Source organism: Corvus hawaiiensis, chromosome 6, assembly GCF_020740725.1.
Source record: "Corvus hawaiiensis isolate bCorHaw1 chromosome 6, bCorHaw1.pri.cur, whole genome shotgun sequence".
Taxonomy (NCBI): Eukaryota; Metazoa; Chordata; class Aves; order Passeriformes; family Corvidae; genus Corvus; species Corvus hawaiiensis.
This window is the reverse complement of record NC_063218.1, coordinates 6246582-6267884: the sequence shown is the minus strand read 5'-3', so window position 1 is coordinate 6267884 and position 21303 is coordinate 6246582. Positions and strand designations below refer to the sequence as shown.

General features: G+C 48.9%; 1 long non-coding RNA gene across 1 annotated transcript; it reads right to left on the bottom strand.

The window, feature by feature from the left end:
* Positions 1 to 3281: 3281 nt before the first annotated feature.
* On the bottom strand, positions 3282 to 15667 carry LOC125327880. The gene is made up of 4 exons (XR_007204418.1): positions 15460 to 15667; positions 14133 to 14255; positions 8495 to 8611; positions 3282 to 8412 (listed from the first exon to the last, which is right to left on the bottom strand). It is a non-coding gene; the product is annotated as an uncharacterized LOC125327880 (long non-coding RNA).
* Positions 15668 to 21303: the final 5636 nt, after the last annotated feature.

Sequence of the window (21303 nt, the reverse complement as noted above, 5' to 3'; positions counted from 1 at the left end):
CAACAGAGTCCTTCGAGCCCCGACCCAGCCAGCACCCACCACTGCACCCACGCCTGGGCTCCCCTCAGCAGCTCCGCCCGCCTGCTTTTCCACGCAGCTCCATGACTGCAATTTTCCGGCAATCCTTCAATGTAGCAGTGCCATCTTCAGGCACAAAGCCTGCCCTGCACCGCTGGGGGAGTAGGGACCTGCCCGGGGAGGAAGGGACCAGGTGTCCTGCAGGCCAGGCTCAGTACCCAGGGTACCAGCATTTGACTTGCTATTGCCCCGTGTTAGCTGCAGCTTGCCCTCACTTTCCAGGTGATCCCAGCCTTGAGAACTGCACATGCAAGGTCCATGTGGGCTTTTTCAGCCTCGTGACAAGGCTCCCTCCCAGCACTTGCAGCACTGATTTTTTTATCCCAAGTGGAACCAGAGCAGACACCGCTGAGCCAGTCCATCAGCCCCTGGTCATGGCTTCAGTCAGACCCATCTCCCAGAATACAGATTCCAGGTAAAACAATCCCAGGAGAAGAGTAACTTCTTGGTAGCAAGTGCAAGGCCCCTGAGACCTTCCACCACTTCCAGACCAGATTTTTTTCCTTATTCAGGTGCTCCCACAACAGCCTTTTCATTCTGCAGCCCACCTGCCTAAGCAGCAATTAGATACAATCTCTGGCTCTCCTCCAGAGCAGCCACATCTTCACCTCAGCTATCTGCATATGGACCTGTGCCCCCAAATGGTACCAGGATGTCCTTTGTCCTTAGACCCAAAATTTTGCAGAAAAAGAGCTATTTGCACTAATGCTGTAAGCAAGGGCCCCATCCCACTGAGATCATTAGGAACAGTTTTAGCAGGGTATCACCCTCTACACCTGGCCATGCAGGACCTGCCTTAACACCTACTAACCCAGTGCAGGTCCTTTTGGCACTGACACGGTGGGTGCATTCACAGAGTCCCACCCTGCAATCCATGTACCTACAAAATCCCAATGTTTCCCTGGATAACCCCACCTCAAGATGCCACCCTGCCTGCACTAGAGAGCTTTGGGAGAGACCCTGTCTGCCTGGGGCATGGTGCATCCAGCCTTTTGGAATGCCCTCTGTGTGTGGGACTGATGATTCCATGAGTGTGCAGAAACAGGTTAAAAACAGGTTTTGGATCCCCCCAGCATCCCATCAAGGGCTGTGGGCTTGTCAGATGCCCAGACTGTGCTGGGCTGCCCTACCCTGGCACTGCCAGCCCAGATTCATGGAGCAGCAGGCACAGAACCCAGGGAACCTTGTAATGGGATGGTCTCACCACACCTGAAATGTCTGCATGGCCCTGAGCCTCAAACATGGGAGAGCATTAACAGCTTCCCCACTGTGAACAGGGGATTCTGGCACCTTACAGGGAGAGAGACCTTTTCCTTCCCAGCCATCCTTCCTCTTCCCTCACAGCAGATGTTATGCACAAACCTCCTTGCAGCAAATTGGCAACGATTTCCACCGAGCAGTTTGTGTCAGGAAAAAGACTCCTTCAACCGATAAGAGCTACAATTTGGCACCACTCAGCCCAGTTGGGGACAATTTCCCATCAGCGGCACGTCAGCCTGCGGGCAGCAAGGCAGAGCAGACCTCCCCACTGGACTAGGAGAGCTGGGAGGCTGCAGGGCTCTGCACAGCACTCACTCTGCAGCCAGAAGCTCAAAGCATCACCTGGTTTGGCCATCAGTGCTGCTTATCTTGGGGCCTGATTTAATTAAGCCCTGAAATGCACCGAGGGTGGGATGTAATGGTGAGTTACAGCTCTCGGCTGGGTTCCCTGGGTCCTGTGCCAGCTGCTCCATGAATCTCCGCTGGCAGTGCCAGGGTAGGGCTGCCCAGCAGCTACTTCAATTCAAAGTGGCTGTAAAGAGCTAAAAAGAAAATACATCTGAGCACAGAGCAAGCCCAGGTTGGTCTGGTGACAGCATCTTCATCACCTCCTTTAGCAGCAGAGGAATTGGCATAGAGGACTCCACCTTCAGTCTGCAGCCAAATTTTCTTTCTGGCAGAATGATTCACAGGACTTTGAAAATATCCATAGTAGGAAAGTGTTTGTCTGTGTTGGACAGCCCAGTACCTCTCTGCTGGGAGGTGGGAAGCTGCTCTGTTGCCTTTTGTTTCTACACTAAAGCAGTTCTCCCCACAAATGGACCAAGGAAGCCTCAGCATCTCTTACCAGTGTGGTGAATCCTCAGAGGTGGTGGCTCCTACCAAGGATCCAGGAGGAATTTCTGCCATTTGAATAGATTTCTCTGTGCCAGGGCTATGTCACCCCAGAGACCCTGGGTCATTCACACAAAATATGGGAAGAAACCAGCCCAAACCTGCAGACACGCAGCAAGAAGCCCATTCCTCTAAGTCATGCACATCCCCAGGCCAAGGTCCAGGTGTTGCTTTTTGGTTAAGGAGTGGTTCAGAGACAGGCAAAGGACTGTGTCTGATAAAGAACATCCCAGGATTTGGGTGGTGGCTGCTAATCCTGGCAACACCACATTCACATGAGGCATGTAGGGGCCTCAGGATCAGTGTTTTCAGAGCTGTCCTCAGGTTGAAACATCCAGCTGTTGTCTCCTGATGCAACACCTTCAGAGGAGGTGACTGATGTGCTGCTGTGCCTATGGCACCCGCTTGGGATGCTCAGTCTTTACAAAACCTGGACCTGCAGCCCCAGGTAGTACACAAGTCCTGGCTGGAGATGGGAGCTGAAGCACCTGGCCCTGGAAGATGTTTCCCTTTCAAGAGGCTCTTGCCCACAGGGGAAAGCCCATCCTTTTGTAAATATTTCTCCTTTTCAATATCTCTTATATATTTTCAGTGTTTCACTTCAGCTTCTTCAAGAAAATGGTCCTAAAGAAAATCCCTAATGATGAGGAAAATCTTTCCATCATAATCAAGATTTTTAGTAAAAAAATCCCATTTTCCTGAACCGCTCCAATAGCTAACTATTTTAACTTATGCCCTTCTGGAGCATACCCTGCAGAACATCATTAGAAAAATGGCTCCTTGTAGATTTTTTAAATAAAATACATAAACAAGAAAAAGAAGAAGGGTCTTGCAAATCTACAGGCAAGTTGGGATGCAAACAATGAGATCAGGGCAGGACAAGTGAATGACAGAATAGTTACCCCAGATTCACCCTCTGATCCAGGTCCCTCAAAGAATCTGTGGTTATAAGTTTTTCAGGGGATTGATGGGGTTAGAAACCTTTCTTTAGAAGCATTACATGTTAACTTGTAAACCAAACAACATACATTCAGCAAGAGTCCATCTGGTTCAATAGAAATAGATCTTTATTAATAACATGCACATCATACGTATATTTAAAATACATATACATTTTTTCTACTATTCACTTTAGAAAACAATTTCATAAAAACCTTCAATCAGGTCCCAGGTAATTTTAAACATTAAAAAGCCTTTTTTTGTTGTTTTGTTTTGTTACAGAACCAGTAGGCATTGTTCCAATTACTTGGTGTATAATCACCATGTATTTAACATAATGCAGGCTCATGCATTTCAATAGAAATAGGTGTTCCCTTCTCTGCTTTGTCAATCGTGTCAAATATATGATGATATACTTGACACCACCTGCCACAGTTGTTGTATGCAGCTGTGATTCCCTCCTGGGAGCGCTCTACAGGTGGCATTTAAAATCTGGAGACAACTTTTTTACAACTTTCCGAGTTCCTGTGGGGGGCTCCTGGTGCTGCACGTGGCCCAGAGCCCAGCTAAGGCAGGAACCAGAAAAACAGAATTTCATGAATGCCGGAGAGGAAAGCAATCCGAAAAAACAAAAGAGGGAATTTACAAATCCCCTCTGTGTTCATGGCAAACTGAGGTCAGGGCTGGGTTTCCCAAGGTCCTGCCAAGTACCAAATCAGATCTGTAGAGAGTGCACAGAGATACCAGCGATAGACGGCTTGCGGATTTACAGAACATTTACAAAGGCTCATACGAGGATGGGACTTTAAGGCACAGTAGTCCATATACTCAACACATTCATTGGAAAACAGAAGTTCAATTTACAGTGCAATAGAGATGTATTGAAGAGCTCAAGCGGCAGCTCGGTGATGGCAGTCACCGGTAACGCGGCGATCGAGGGGGGTCTGCGACGGGCGCAGCCCCAGCCCTGCACAAGCTCATGCACATGCTGAGCATCGAGCACATGAGGAGCCTCTCAGGCTTCAGCGACAGGGTCTGTGCGAGGAAATCGGGTGATAACTGAAGCATTTACAGGAGCAGGGCCCTCATATCACAGAATCATGGAATCATGGAATGGTTTGAGTTGGAAGAGACCTTAAAGACCTTTGGTTCCAACCCTCCTGCCGTGGGTGGGGACACCTTCAGTTCCCCAAACTCAGTGTTGGGGTTCTGCACCAGGCCCCATCCACACCCACGCTGTGGCTCCCATGAAGCCACCCCCGTGCACCCTTCACCAGCATGTCCAGCCAGAAAAGCAGCACGAAGAAAACTGAACTCATAGAAACACTAATTACTGCCCAGTGTGCTGCTATTCCCAGGTGAAAATTAATTGCCCTAAGCCAGTCATTTTCAAAATGATCAGCTCTCCTCACCAAGTCTGTCCTTGTTACCCAGCTCGTCTATATTCTCTCTGATGAATATTCTATCTCCAAGGCAACTGAGTCAAAGAGAAGCAAGGACTTTCTTTACATCCAGTGCAAACATAGCCCATATGTAGGAGTTCCTAATGCAGTCATAATAGAACATATATATATATAAATCTATCTCACTGAAAGCTGACCACCTACAGACAGATTCTCACATCAGAAGCCAGAAGAGCTGAACTGTAGCTACAAACCCAAAAAAGAAAAATCACTGTATGTAGCTGCATTAAAATGCTGGTACCCAGTAACTTGGCAACTAAATGTTAGAATCAATATAAGTATATAATTCAAAAGGTGTCAAATTAAGTATTTCGGGAGTCACTTGCAATGTTATTGCACATTTGTAGTTCTTTATCACCCCATAAACTATTTTTAAGCACTCAAGTCAAATTTTTCAGATCTATTTTTTAGCAGCACCAATCACTGGACAAAGCAGAAGGCAGTAAAAACTGAAGCAGACTTAAAGTGTTTAGAATAGTGAACCTTTGATTCAATTCCATATCAAAAAGTCAACCATAAAAAACCCAATTTATTCTCTAGAAAGATATAATCCATTTTAGCAGCTCCTGGAGCAAGCAAAAATTTAAAAAAGAGACAATGTGTTTTGTTCAAGAAAAAAACACATGAGAAAAACATGAGTAAATTATCATTCTCTTTCCTAGGTAGATCAAGGAGTTTTGTGACCTGATGCAGATTTTTGTCTGTTATATCTGTTAGTTATCAAAATGCCTTATCAGAGAAGCTTTCAATAGGCAAGAAAGTATCTGCCTCTTTCAGCAGGCAAAGAACCTCTTCAATGGTGAATCTGACAGGGCCAATGTTCTTTTTCAGGTGAGGTTAAAGACTTTGATCCTACTGAGCTTTTTTCATTTCATAGTAACATTTCTAACTTTAAGTTAAAAGTTTTGTTTATTCAAGCCAGAACCATCCTATGAATATAAAAAATCAGTCAGTGAGAGAAAAGAAGCCTTTTAGAGTTTCCTATACATGCTAGATCATTATGAAATCAGGTGAAAACAGACATGAAGAGGAAAAAAAGCATAAATCAAACCACGTCAGAGTGGAAAATTACATGGTTTGAAAAATCAGAAGACAGGAGCAATTTTCCTTTACCATTCCCCCAGCCTTGGGGTGGCACGAGGCGTTCCTGGTGCCGCAGAGGCCGGACAGCTCCTGGGGGATAATGGCACCTCTCACAACAGCAGATGGGCTTCTCTGCCAGCTCTTACTGATGGTACTGGGGCTGTTTTACACACCTGATCAGCAGCCTGGGCTCCCCCAGCCCCCTCTTGAGGTGGGCATGGCCCCTTTCCACTGGAGATTTCTCAAACTGGAGATTTCTCAACCATTTCTCAAACCATGCAACTTGATCAGCTCCATGATTTTGGGCTGGTGAAAGCCCAGGGGCGGCAGGAATCAAACCACACACAACCAGGAAGCTCTGAAGCTGAACTGCACTGGCTGAGGATTGAAAGACACCCTTTTCTAAGAGATAAGTAAATATGACTTGTCTCAAAGCAAAACCAAAAATCTGAACATTCATCATGGCTAACAGCACCTCCCAAACAGCACTGCCCTGTTTTTTCAGCCTTCCCACAGTATCTGAGATGTTTATATTCACCAGTTTGCAGGTTATCCTTGTTTTGAATTACACTGCTGACTTTTTTTTTAATTTAAAAAAAAAGTCTGGATTTTACTGCTTCCTTCTGTCTCCTAAACCTGTACTGACTTCTAACTACTGATACCAGAGTTAACTTTCTTCACACCTTTCTGCTCTTGCTTTTCTGCCCTTTCTCCAGCACTAACACATGCCTGGAAGCTGTGATGATATGTGCAACACACACGACCAGGATGCTCTGAGCAGGGTGACAGGAGGAATCTGACACAAAAAGCACGTTCTTGGCAAGCCACAGTATTTGTTCACACTGTATAGTGCTTCAGAAATAGTATCAGCCACATCTGCAAGAGCAAAGCCTTTAAAAATAAAAAAAACCTAGGTTCTTAGATCTATATATATATCTGCCTCCAGCTGAGTGTGCGCTGTTATTTACTTTGCTTTAAAGCTTTAAAGTGGTGATAGCCAGCGAGGCAAAGCCATTTTCTTCACTGTATGCCAACAGACCTGTAGGACTTTGACAGGCTTTGAACCATCTTGTATATTTGTTCAGCAGTTCTGGGATGCAGGTCCCCCGTGGGGGAGCTGCGAGTGTACCACTAAGAGCTGATTTACAGGCTCATTAATCACATTCCCCCAGATTATAGTGCAATCTTTGCTTCTGACCCCATTTCTGGAGCATCATCTTTCCCTTAATGTTACTCTTTGGTATTTTCATGACGTAGCTTTGGCAGCTATGAAACTTTCCACTGGTAGTCATTCCATTTGCTGAACATCCCACACATGCCATAGCTTGTGAAATATATATATTTACATATTCTAAAGTTAATTCCCAGATTGAAATTAGACATTTCACTTAACCTGAAACATTATTACTAATGCTGAGCAGTTCCATCAGGAGAACCTCTGAGGTCTTACCAGCATCTGTCAGACACATTCATTCTCTATCTATGAGAGTTATCATTGATTTGCTGCCTTTTATAGTCCACATAAAAAGAAATTGCTGTCTATTCCCTAGCACCAGTGTGAACCTCAGGCCAAACAGCAAATTAGCATGCAAAGAAGTATCAGGGAAACAGCTAGGGAAAGAAGCAAATGAAGTTAAGGGAACACCAATGATGGCTGAAGAAACAATCTTTCCTGTGAGTCATTCTGGTTCGTATTAAAATAGCGAAGTAGATACCAGCTAAGAGATAATATAAGTAAAAGGTGAATGCAATTATTTTTTAAAAAAACTAACCCACAAACCCTTGCAAATCTCAGTATAGAGTGTCTGTAAGTAGCAAGCGAGTTCAGTCTCTGAAAATCCTAAGCTAAAGACTGATTCCTTTGGCACTGACTCCTTCATGGTCAAAGCAATTCTCAAAGAAACTTTCTGTCTATACCTTTACAGCAGATAACTTGTGTTTTACTCCTCACTGTTAGACTACTCCACTGCTTGGGGGCTGCCCTTGCACCGGGGACGGCGTAATTTAACTGCAAAAGTGATTTGGAGCATCTGTATCTACACACAGGTAACTTAAGTGCAGCTTTGTTTCTACAAACCGCCTTGCACACAGTCTCTGCAGGGTAGAACCTCCGTATTGCACCTCTCTGTGTGTACAGCAAGGTGCTTCACACCGGGGGTCAGCAGCGGGGGCTGCAGAGCATTATCCAAAGCACCTTCCGCTCAGCTCCCGGCGCCTCCGCCTCTGATCTCAAACACATCTGCAATTAGTGCCTCATCTCAACACCTCAACAAGCAGTTCAAGCATTCAGAAACAAACATCAGTGGGTCTAACAGCTACTTTAATTCATTTTATAAATAAGCAACTGAGAATTTTGCTCCAAGTGGCTGCCCGTGTAGCCCATCCCGTAAACGGCGTTCTCTGCAGAGTAAGGCACGATGCGATACGAGTGCAGCTCTTCATAATAGAGCGACTGGGAACAGCACTCCTGCACCATAAACTTCAGCCGTTTTCGTGCGTCAGAGTAGGCAGTCCTATAGCACGGAGCCTCCTTAAAGTATTCATAGCTCTCCCTCTCTGTCTCTAGGTGAATCTTCCTCAACAGATTGTTAATTAATACAGACCTACGGAGATAGGCTTCAGGGTCATCCAGGAAGCGGAGCTTCTGGAGAGATAGTTTTAGGATACAAGTCCGGTCCTCTGGTAGTATCAGGTGCTGGGGAGTAAATGGATGGGTCTTTAGCATCAAGGAGTGAAACTGGGGAGAGGGTGGGGTCTGGAGCAAGAGAGATACTCACTTTTGGACAATACTCATGGTAATCTTGATGTAAATGTTCTTCTTCTGCATATTTTCTCTTAAAGTAAGCTACTTTCGACGTCGTTAATGTCTTTGGTAGGCCCCGATCAGATCAGCTCTGCACAAAAGAAGAAGAGAAACAAGGTCAGTAATGCTTGCTGCCAGGGTGGCTATAACATCACAGTCCGGGGTGTGCAGGGGAAGGAGGGATCCAGAGTGGGAGTGCAGCCAGGAACAACACTCAGCCTCAACCTGCAGCCCTCAACCCACTGGAAAAACAGTTGAGAGGTTGGCAAATGTGAAACTGCCTCTGAAACACCCACACTGAGGCTTGCCAGCACAGCAAGCCCCTCTCTGGAGTGACCACCACAGCACTGGGCGCAGGCAGGGTCTCCTGGTCCTAGTGGGATGTCCTGGCCAGCCACAGCCCCACAGAGCAGGCAGGAGATGCCCTAGATGAGAAGGTCACCATGCACTGTGGAAGGGACCAGGATGGGGCCACCTGTGTGCAGGACAGGGGATCCTGTGCCCCGCTTGGCCGAGGACTGGGTTTTGCTTTCCACACACCATGCACGGAGCTCTGTGGCTTGCCTGGAAAACGAATGCAGAGTGTATTCACTAGATGGTAGTGTCGTCTCGGAGAAGCGGGAGAGCCCCAGTTCAGTGGGAGGGTGATGGAGTTGGTTTGTTCTCTGGGTGGCTTCAGTTTTTCAGGGCACAGAGGACAGAGGCTCAACATTTGGGATAAGAGAAGGAATTGTTGGGCTTTTGTCCTGTGACAAGAGCCCAGTGGAGGTCTGTTCCTCCAGAGCAGAGCCCTGCAGAGGACCAGGGCACTCTGGGCACCTGCAGCCAGGCCTGGCTGCCTGCTCTGAGCTTGCCCATCTCCCTGGAAAGGTGACATGGTGCTAATTCAGCATCTTAATGAGGTCCATAATTCCAGTGGTACTCAGCCTGGTGAGCACTGGGTCCCTGTGAGAGCCAGGACTGGGCTTTGCTCAGCTATTCACTAGACAATACAAGGAGCCATGTGCATTTCTGGAAGGCACCATCTCTTCTCAAATCTTCCTTTTTATAGAAATTTCTGTTACTTGCTTTTAAATGCACCTTTTAAAAATAAAAAAAAACAAACCCAAATTTTATTATATCGATATCTAAAGGCAATTCAGGGAAAGAAACTACCCAGAGCCACTTCATAGTATAACTCAAAGTCAGGTCCTACGGGAAATATTTTCTTCCCCAAATTGGGATCTCCTTATGGGAGCATTTGAAACTTAGGTTTTCTGAGGAAATAAAGGATTTGGTTCTGGACAGCTCCCCTGATACAGTAGAAAAGCCAAGAAGCATTGCACAGCCAGAACACAGACCTCATGTTGCTGGAAGGATCCTTTCATGGGGCATGAGGGGCTCTTTGAGTCTTAGCTGCTGGTGGGAGTGGTAAGATACCCACACAACCATTCCCGGGACTGACAGCATCTCTTCTTCACTGGCAAGAAGGAGCAATGGGCTCTCCCTTCCTTCTTCTATGCCAAAAACCCACAAAAACAGGCTGAAGAGGAAATCCCCTCAATGAGAGGATTTTCGTGCTTTCTCACTGAATTTCATGTCTGTGAGGATGGAGGTTTCTCATAAAGGATGCTGCAGATTTGTGCAGGAAACTGACTGGTGGATTAACACCCCATATGGAGTCAAGACCCCTCAGCCCTGCTCTGGGACCCACCATGGCAAAGATTGCAGAGAAGAGCAGCATTTCTCCAGCAGAGGGACTACTGCTCTCACAGTGGGACAGCACTGCTAAGGTTGTCAAGGACTACTGCAGGCTTCTAGTCACCCTGGACCATCACACACACCAGAGATGCTCCCAGCACCCACCTCAGCTCTCAAGGGCAAGGGCAAGGCTTTGGTCTTCACCACCCCATTGGCTTTGAGTAGCTGCAAACGCTGGTTTAAATTCATATGCAGCAACCTTCTCTGCTTGCAGGTTTTATTCCAGTATTTGAGTTGCACCAGAGCCTGGGCAGCCTGGATATTTAATTACTCCGATATCATGTTCTCCTAGGTGGAAACCCCACTACTGTGTTATCTGAGCACAACAACAGATGCATTTATCTCCCAGTATCATAGGATGGGAGAACATTACAGTTTTCCTCACACTACCCTGAGGAAGACAAAGGTGACAAAGACAGATGAAGTGACAGTCCCATGGCCAACCAGGCTGTCAGGGCTGGGAAAGGAGCCAAACCCAGCACACAGGTAGATCCTTCCCCTCAAACCAAGCCTCTAAATGCTAAAACATGCTCCATAGTGTTTTTCAGGGAAAAGGCTGGAAGCACAGCCCTATCACTGCCTGTGTGCAGTGGAAGCAGAAAATCGGCCTGAGTACAGGGGCAGCACAGACAACCACAGCATGCAGAGCATCTCAGCTCAGTTCTGCAGCTCTGCCAGCTCCATGCAAAACTCTCCCTTGTTGCTCCAGGCCACGGGAATTCCGCCCCCCCTCGCCCCAGAGATGGAGGGTGACAATGTGAAATTCAGCATCCCCTGAGCACAGAGGGTCCTGGACACATCAGGGAGCCAGGACAAGGGAAGGAGGACTGCCAGCCTGTGGCTGAGAGGGAAGGAGGGCTGTGTTTTTGCCCATGCCGCGGGCTGGGGGCTGGTGCTGGCTGGCAGGAGCAGACGGAAAAATTGTATTTTGCTGAGGGACACGTATGACCATCCTGGCAGTGGGTTCATTGAGCACCCAACTGGCACCCTCTTCCTGGGGTTATGTTCAGCACCAGCCTGGGACACACGATTGGTTGGCTGTATTTAAATTCCTGAAGACCTTACATCATCTAAAACAGCAAAGCTGTCACAACCCCCTCACCCCAACACCCATAACTTTAGGAACAAGGAAGGGAAACTACGACCAAGCAAACACCAAGAGCATCTCTAGGCTGCAAGTTTGGCTTGAAATGTGTTCCCAGTTTTAAATGAAAGACTACACTCTAGGAGCAAAGTAGCCCCAAGCTGCTCAACACCACACCATCTGTTAGCAAATCCCAGCAGTTCCAAATCTGCAGAGCTTGGAGCACCCCCTTCCCCAGCTCAGCAGCTCCCACGGGCTGTCACAGGTGGCTCAGCTCGCCAGGAGGGAGGGGGTGCTGCCTGCACACCTGCAGGGTGAGAAATTGAGCTGAGGGCACACAAGCCCATCCCAGGGCTGCTCAAGAGAAGCTCAGGGTCTGCTCTTGTGCTCAGTGCAGTTGCTGTTCCACAACCACCCATTTCATCACTGTCATCTTTTGTGGATGCTGGTGGGGCCCACACATCTGTCTGCAGGTTCAGGGAAACAAGAGCATGAACTGTGGCCTTGCACTGTGCCCTCAACACCAGCACCGATGCTAAAGCCCTCGTGGACCCCTCTCCATGCAGGAGGCTCACAAGGACCAAGCCTTTCCCTAACACTTATTGAAAGTCAGCACTCGATGGCTCTGTGCGTGCCTGGGAGCTGCTTGGCTGGGGTTACAGCCATCCAAGGCTGTAGTAATGCCGCAGTGAATCAGACCCTCAGTGTTTCGTTTAAATATAAACATATTGAATCAGTGTTTTTTGTGTAGAAGGCTATTCTCGCGAGCCAAGTGTTTTGACAGCTCCAGCAAGGTGGTATGAGTCACTGCCTCTGCCTCACTCAAGCTCAGAGACAGATACATCTTAATCACATTACGTCTTTTTCAGCGCTACACCACAAGTCAAGGCACGGGGCCAAATCTCCCCACGGGGACCAACCAGCGCAGCGCTGAGTCCTGAGCCTGAGGTTTGTCCTTCCAGCCTGGATGAGCGTCGGGAAAGCGCGTTCAGCATCCCGGCAGCGCTCAGCCGCAAGCCCTCCGCTGCTCCCCAAGGACTCGGTGCCGTTCGCACCAGCGGGCGGTGCTGCGGGGCTCGGGAGCCCCAGGCGGGCGCTGCCGCTCCCGCTGCCCGCTGTTTACACCCCGCCGGTGCGTGCCTGCTCGGAATGCGCAGCGCATCGGGGCACGGCGGCTGGAGCTGCCATTAGCGCTAATGGAAGTTTGGAATGTAAACCCCACGCGCGGCAGTGAGGGAATAGGCGCCTCTGTCTCAGGCTTAGATCTCTCGGATACCGTTTCTCAAGGGCTTTAATTGTACCTTCAAAAGACCAAAATGTGTCCGTTCCTGTTTATTTCTCCGGGAACAATTATGGTGCTCTGTGTGTGGTACTCGCAGAGTTATTAGGCATGTTTGGACAGAGGGCTGTCTTATCTAAATTGGATTGGAAATAGATTTATAGCACGGCAACTTCCCATTTGAACTGCAAATTGCACCAAAGTCACTTCACCTGTGCTCCTGCATCACCCCAGCGACAGCAGCCCCGCTTCAGCATAAATTAATGCCGGCGATTTCCACAGGGCTGCAGCCTAGCCGAGACAGCAGCTAACACGGAGTTTAACAAATGGTTGAAAAGCCAGGAAAAAACACACCTGAGCTTGTGCTTTTGCATCTCGGGCAACAGAGAGGGGTCTGCAAGCCTCGGCTCTGCACAGCAGCCCTGTCCCAGAACTTTTACGTGAGCCCTTGGGAGCATCCCCGCAGCTGCCTGCGCCTGCACCTCCCCTACCTTTCCCCGGGAAGAAAATTCCTCCCTGCCTGCTCAGTGCTGCAGTGAAAGGGCTCGTCTGAGTCGATACTGTTTGGTTGTTGATGCAGACATCTGCAGGGGGTGAGCAAGGAGCCGGCTGGCCGAGCCAGCCCCGCCAAGCTGCGCACGGAGGTGGTGACTCAAATGTGCCGCTGCCCTGCAGGGTTCCTATCGCAGCGTAAAGGAGAGTGATCAATATGCGAGCTAAGCTGGCTGAGACGGAGACCATCGCTGAGCATCTCTTGCGTGCTCAAATACAAAACCTGAGGCTTCTGGGCACACAGAAACTGGCCTTTATTATCAGCGGGCGACGTGGCTTTGACATGGCAGGACGCACCATCATGTCCTTGCGACTGCTGTCAAACTGCGGTGATAAAGTCCCCCGTCTCTAACCTTCAGAGCACTCCCAATTAGGGGATGCTCAGCTGAAACCTGTCCCTGGTCTCACAAGCTCTGCTGCTGCTCTTCTCCTCTCCTAGGGCAGCATAAGCAGCTGGTCCCACTGTGGGATTCCCAGCTGATAATGCAAAGCTACCAGACCACAGGCAGATGAGCATGTGGATCGAAAACACATGCCAGCCCCAGGATTTCACATGGCTGCCAATCAACTGTAGCCCTTCCAGCGTATCGAGCCTTAGAGCAAGCCCCCTTTTATTGACTTACGGGAAGGTGGGGACCCTCAGCCGTACTCTGGTCTGCTGGCTTTGCACTTTAAAACTGCCTTTTAGTTTGCTGATTGCTCTGCAGACCTCCCTAATTGCCGATTCTCCCTGGGCACACATGTGTACAAGGCACAAGCATCTGAAGAGCTCTCATGAGGGCGTGAAGGCATGAGACTTAATGGCTGAGTGACTATTCCTGCCTCGCCCCCCATAGTCCCACTGCTTTCATCAATAGAATAAAATAGTAATTGCAGGTTCTGCCCCTTTCGACATTAACCCCAGTAAATTCCCCTCACTCAGCCCAACCAGCTGAAGTTTGCAAACTTGTTAGTTACCTGAGGATGCAGAGTCAGTCTGCCAAGGGTCTTTCTGGGATAATCTCAGCAGTTCTGGTAAGATTTCCCCCTCGCACGGGCTCAGCGAGCATTTCTGGCAGCACGGCACTGCTGAACGGTCACCTGCCGTGGTGGATCAAGGAGAAACACACATGGCTCAGGTGGCAAAATCAGGACAAACACGGTGAGCAGCTGGACCACAGGAGGAGAAAGTGCTATTTCAGCATCCCCACAGGGCTTAGTAACAGGGATAAATAAGTGATGTTACACCCAGTTCTCTAACTTCGACCTTGTTTCCTGCAATCCCTTTCACACATCAGGAAAGTAGATAAAACATTAAGAAAAAAACATTTCAGTCCCTCAATGGTGTAGCTATAATCCTCACAGAGCAAATGCTGCAAAAATACAGCTTGCTCCTCTAAATATCCAGACGTTCCTGGAGCTAGAACATTAATTCTGCCCCAACCACCTCTTAAAATGGCACATTATTTTCTCCATTAATTCTTGTCAACCTCCGAGGAAAGCTAAAGGGCTACTATTAAAACCATGCCATTATTTTGAGTAGCAGCATTAATTTTCTTTCATACACACTCACACTGCCTGCAGAGCAGTACAGGTCTGGAGAAAGTCAGATTCCCATTTCTCTTTAACAGGGTGCACATTTCAGAGTTTGCCTGACATACAGTGCAGTTTCCAGGCTGATGCCTTTCCTTCTGGGTGAAATATTTGGCACGCTGTAGTAAGAATATCTCCCACTCTCGGGGGAAAAACTATCACAGATATATGTGTATATCTAAACTCTGCACTTCTACGTGTGTGTGCCAGAGACACTCACACTTTTTGAGCACATGAACGAAATTAGACATGTCTAAATCTTGCAAGGGAGAAAAGAAAGGAGAGCTCGTATGTGTACGTACTCGTGCCTCGCAGCTATAAGACAACTATATTTAGACAGTTGTGTCATCCCAGAGGATGACAGCATTAACAGGCGATGGAAAGAGGAGCTATGGTGACTTTTCAGAGTTCAGCTCTGACCGTGAAAAGAGGACTCTGATCGAAATGACCTTTTGTAGAGTCCGGCAAAGCAGCAGCACCTCTGCCCGTGGCACTGCGGGACGCGCGGAGCCTCCCTCTCAGCTCTTCCTTCTCCCACACTGCAGCAAAGCCACGAGAGCTCCCAAACAAACGCAAAACTTACTCCACGCCGACAACCACCTGCTAAACCCTTTGGAGTGGATCCCACCAACAAAGCCCCACACCACCTCGCTTGCCACGGGCAACCCCACAGCTCGCTGTCCCCGGCCACCTCCGGCTCAGTGGCACTCACCCAGCGAGCCCCGGCTCCAGAGGGAGGGCTGCTCCGTCCTTCCCTCGCTGCTCCTGGAGGAGGTGGTGGCGGTGCTGCTGGTGGTGGTGGCGGTGGTGGTGGCGGTGGTGGCAGCTCCTGCGGGTCCCTGCAGCCACTGAGGAGCGCATCACCTCCCGGCCGCAGCCCGCGGAGGTGGGTGCCCAGATGTTCCCCGCGCGGATTGGTCCAGCGGGAGCAGATGTTGCCCGGTTGCTAGGAGCGTTGCTAGGAGCGCTGCTAGGAGACGGTGACGCTCTCTCCATCACTGGCGCGACTCGAGGCCGCGGGGAGGGAGGGAGGGAAGGAGAGAGAGAGGGAGGGAGGAGGAAGAGGGGAGGAGGGAGGAGCAGGTCCCGCCACCGGGATGCTCCGAGCCCGGCCGTGCCGTGCCGGGCTGCGGGGTGAGCCGGAGGATGGAGCGGGTGCCGCGGCTCAGAGCTGGACAGGTGGTGAGGAGCTGCCTGGGGCTCGCGGCTGAGGATGGGGATGTGAAACGCCAGAACCGGGAGGGGGGAGCAGCCCGGGGAGGGGGCGGGCGAGGGGGACCATAAAACCTCCCGTCAGGGCGGGCTGAAGGATGCGCGGAACGGGCCGGCAGCCGCGGAGGTGCCGAGTGCCCGTTGCGGCACTGAGAGAGGGCGGGAGCTCTGCTCGCTTCAGGGTAGGATTGGGAGAAACACAGCCCAGTGCCTGGATGGGCTGGAGGGAGAGGAGTCCAATTCGGTCTTGCTGGCAGAGAGCCAAGCTCTTCTGCTCTCTCGCTGGGTCATGTTCCTCTTCCCTCCTGATTTATGGTTCTCCCTTTTTCCTCCATGCCTGCCATCAGATCCTGGCCCACTTTTTCCCCTGAGCTTTTGGGATGTTCTGCCACAGTGCCCTGGGTCCCACCCTGGGACTTACACCCATGATCCCATGGGGAGAAATTGGATTGCTGTAGGAAAAAAACTGCACAGCAAAACAACCCAGACCTCCTCCCAGATAAAAGAGCAGGTCACTGTGGGGTGGCATAACTCCTGCATCTCAGCCAGACAGTGGGATTTTACTGCTGAGCACCCTCCTTAGGGCAGTAGGTGGGATACCAGGCTCAGCCTATCCTCATAACTGAGGGTCCAGCCAGAAAGGCCCAGAAAAAGTTTAAAAGGAGCCAATAAAATCTTACCTGTATAATACAGTGTGCAGAAAGAGGGGGAATCCCTTTCCCTGGAAGTCTAACTCTGTATGTAAATACTGGCAGATAAAAAGCTAAAAAAAAAAAAGTATTTTTTAAAAAATCACGCCAGCTATGTGTAAGGACCTTCCCTGAAAGAAGGAGGTCACTCCCAGAGTGAAAAGGAGTTGTACAAGATGAGCTTTTCTGGACAGCCAGATCGGTGCCAAAGGCTGCACTGGAGTTACTAGTACAACACTGGCTTAGATCAGCCCCAGCACCAAGCCTGGGCTTTGATCAGGACTTTTCTCCAAGAAACATCTCTAGACAATAAATTTTCTTCTCCACCAGCCAGCTGTATCCATTTCCTCACCACTACCATGGATGACACCGCTGCTCCTGACAGACTCATGCTCATGCCATAGCCTCCCCATCCAAGCAGTCACTCAGTCCAGCCCATGGAATCTCAGAATGGTTTGGGTTGGAAGGGACATAAAGATCATCTTGTTCCAACCCCCTGCCATGGGCAGGGACACTTCCTACTACACCATGGTGCTCAAAGCCCCATCCAGCCTGACCCTGAACACTTCCAAAACAACTTCTCTGGGCAATCTAGTGCCATCTCCCATCCTGCTACTAAAGGTGACTCAAAGGCTCAGACAGTGCCAAAAACAAGGCACGGTGCTATGGGAATATATTCATTTTGACAGCATTTGAAGCTCCTGGGCAATTCCCTGTTCCCCTGTGATCTGTAAGATGTCCAATGCATATTCTATCTGGTCATGTCACTGCTGGAAGGATACAGAGAGGGAGGGACTTCCCCTCCCTCTGGTTGCTCCCTAAAGGTCCTGCAGTGGATTTTGCACCAGGCTTTGTCCTCCACCCTCTTAGACAGTGGGAATGGAGGCACACTGCATTTGGGATTCACCTGGATCAGTATCACCCTCAAATTTTAACAAATTGGGTCTTGGCAAGCCTGAGACCCAGCTAGCACATACCAATGCAGCAGCCTCAGACCAGTTACTGCCTTGACCTGGAGCACCTGGCTGCATTTGGTACTCAGTGTGCACAAACATGTGCACACATGGCTCCCCTGGTCTTTGCACCTTGAGGAAAGATCAATCACGGCCACATATTTACTTCAAATTATCTCTGAAGCTCTGCCTCTTTTATTGAGAAGTCAAATGAAACTCCAACTAATTTCAAATTTGAATTTTCCAGGACAATAGGAAGGCAGTGGAATTTAATTGATTTTGATTACCTGCCTTATTATTATGCTGCCAGTAGCAGTAGTTCAGGTTGGTGTAATTTTAAATTTACTGTGAGATGAATCTGACATTTCTCTACTGCTGAATCGAGGACTCGAGCGATTCTTCAGCTCTTCACAAAGACATGGTAATTAATTCAGTAATATCACTTCTGTAAGCAGAGATAGAAAAGGAAGACACAGAAGCACCTACTCCGTGCCTAAGAGCTGAATGAACGACAGCATCACTTACTCCAATCTTTGTGAAATTTACTGTATTTTTTTTTAACATTCAACACAATTTCAAGTGCAAAGACACATCTTCCCCTCTCCTGTCAGCACACGAGCAGGACTTATTAGCAGGCAATAATTTACAGCCAAAAGGTCAGCTATGTTTCCTCAGCTGGATCCAAGCAGCATTTCCATCCCCTGATCAGCCCTGAGGAAATTCTTCCACAATCCAAGTGCAGCTGCTTTTCTTTGCCCACTTTCCAAGGGGGCAGAGAGTGCAGGGAAGCAGATCCCCTGCCAGTGTAAACCAGCACTGTTCTGCTGGCTGAAAGGGACCTCCACCAGGAAGAACAGAAGATGCTCCATCTCACCACATACCATCCCCTTCCTTCTGCCATGGAAGCATGAGAAATCACCTCCCTTCCTTGTCTGAAGAAGAGATTTCCCCTCTGCCAAGGATGCCTGGCCAGGGATCAGTGCCCAGCTGACTCGCACAGTGCTTTAATGCAGCGGAAATTAAACAGGCCCATGAACTGGGACCAAAGTCTCTATTGACAGGGATATTATTTGAGAAGATAAGATTTTAAATGTGTGCTGCACAAGAAAAAGCCTGGACAGGCAAACAATAGAAGAGCAGCTTTTTTCTTTTATTTTAGTCTTCCCAAAGCAGGATTGCCTGACATATTCAGTGCTATAACAAATACATGTTTTTAAATGGTTCAGAGAATTGGGAACATAAAACCCCAGAACATTAGCATTTACTTTAACTGTCTCACAGAACTAGAAAACAAAAAATCAGTTCCTTCATTTCAAAGCAGTTACGTCTCCTCAAGTCAAGTGTTAAAGAAAAATGAATTAAATTAATGTGCCCTTTTGAATTCAAGCACCAAACATTCAAAGGATGTGTGTATAAAAGTACCAGCCCCCCCAGGCAGCATGTACCTACACAGGTGCAGCATTTCTAAACACAGCACGCAGGAGGTATTTTCAAAAGATAAAATGTACCCAAACTGTTCAGCACTTGTACCTGAGAAGTTTCAGATGTGAGGAGCTGCATCTTGGGCCAGGTTTTATCCTTGGCCTGGCCCGCTCAGCTGCCTCCAGCAGACACAGACCGTCAAAAGCTTTCCCAGCCACTGGCTTGTCACAGCAAATGAAGATGAGTGGCTCCAGTTTCTGGACCCTGTTCATGCCTCCCAATGGTTGGCCAGCCTCAGAGGAACCAGATGCCTTGGGAGGCTAATCCTGCCTCCATCTAAAATACAGCTTTTGCATTTCATTTTAAAAGACCAGCTCTTGCTCTTTCTGCTCTTTCTGTACTAGAATGCTATTTTTCTCCTCTCTCTTCCAATTCATTGCACAAGAAAATTTGTTGTTATTTTAATTTTTTTTTCTTTTACCTTTGTACATTTGAGAAAAACTTTAAAAACCTTCTGAAACAAGCTGGGGAAGAGCAGAAAAAATGAAGCTCATTTTCCTACATATTTTTCCTACACCCTCCCCACCACCCCCAACCAAATTCCACCAAATTCCCCTTGAACACCCCCAGCTCAAACAGAGGCAGCAGACGCTGGAGCTGTCACAATGGACCAGCTCACTGACCCTTGGCCATCAAACCTACTTTTTTCTGCTTCTCTGGAAATGATCCTCTGCCAGCTGACAAAATTTGTAGAAGCATGACTGTCTTTGAGACAGTTACCCTGCTCTCAAATGTGATTGAAATTGGCCAACCTGTTAAAAAGTGATGGTGGTGGAAGGGAGACTGGCGAGGAGGCAGATGGCAGACAGCTCAGCTTTAGCCTCCACTGAGCTGATTGAGAAGTGGGAATGCTTTCACCCTCTCGTGAAAAATGATATCACTCTTCTGCTGAAATTCAAAACTTAGTTTCCTGACATTAAAAATGTGACTTCTCCAAGTGGTCAAAATTAGGATGAAAAAAAAAAAGAAGGACGTCTTGACAAAACAGCACTTGGTGCTTTGCCAAGGGATGAAGTCATTCTAAAGAATTAAAATGCAGCTGGAGGAAGGACAGGATAATCAGAACGATAAAACATAACGCAGCCGGGAGCCTGGCGGGGCCCACACGTGCTCGTGCTGAGCAGTGGGGTCCCAGCAGGAGCAGCAAGTGGAGTCCTAAGCCCTTGCATTTGCATGGTGGTGTTGTACACCAAGCACACAGAAAACCTGAGATTTTACTATCAAATTTACGGGCAGCCTCATTTAGGCCAAGCTGACCAAGTGCTGGCACCAAGAGTCATGGCCCAGTCTCCTCTCCCTGAGCTCAGTGCCAGCAGCTTCACCGTGGTGTGTGCTGAGCTTGCACAGGGACACAGGCAAGGCTGCCTGCAGGAGTAAAACCAACCCAGTGCTGGTTAGCTCTGAACTGGGAATCAGCCTGGGAAAACCCACCTGAGGCTGAGGACTCTCCCACAAGGACAGGGTGAGGCTGCAGGAACAGCAACACAAGCATGGGTGTCCCCAGCAGGGCCCAGGTCCTCCAGAGCCATCCCCAGCACCCCTTGGCACTGGGGTTACTTGGGAGGAACAGGATGTGAGGCTGGTTGATTGGGCAGGGAGAATTTTAAGTGGTTTTCAGAAAATGCATGGGGTGAAGCAGGATAACCAAGGCAGGAAGGCACTGTCCTAGTACTGGCTCAGACCGTGCCACCACCCCAGCAGCAGCACCCACCTGAGCTCCCAAACCCTTGAGCAACTTGCAGACAGTGCCTGGCTCTGTAGATCCCCCTCTGTGCCTGGAGGAGCTGCTGGGGGACTGCTGCAACCCTGAACAAACCCCAGCCCACCCTGCAGCCCCTGCCAGCCCTCTCAGCTGAGCCTGGTCACCCACACACATCAGCCCTTAGCAAAACACCTATTTCATCCCCAGTTTGCACCAAGGAGGGTGAGTTTTTCCAAACTCCCAAGTTTCTCTCTGAGCCTCCCAGCATATCACATTTCTCCACTGTCTAAAGATGAAGGGCCCTGGGCCGGTTTTTCTGTGTCCTCAGACATGTCTTGTATCAACTGCCTTTGCTGAGGTTTCCAGGCACTGAAGCTACCAACTATTGCCAGAAAAAGAAATTCTATTTCAGGGCTGGTCCTGGAAAGCCAACCCTGTGGGTGCCAGCAGGGCTGCAGAAATCGTGGTTTCTCATGTCTCCCTCAAATATGGCACTGCTTTTCTGAGAGGAACAAACT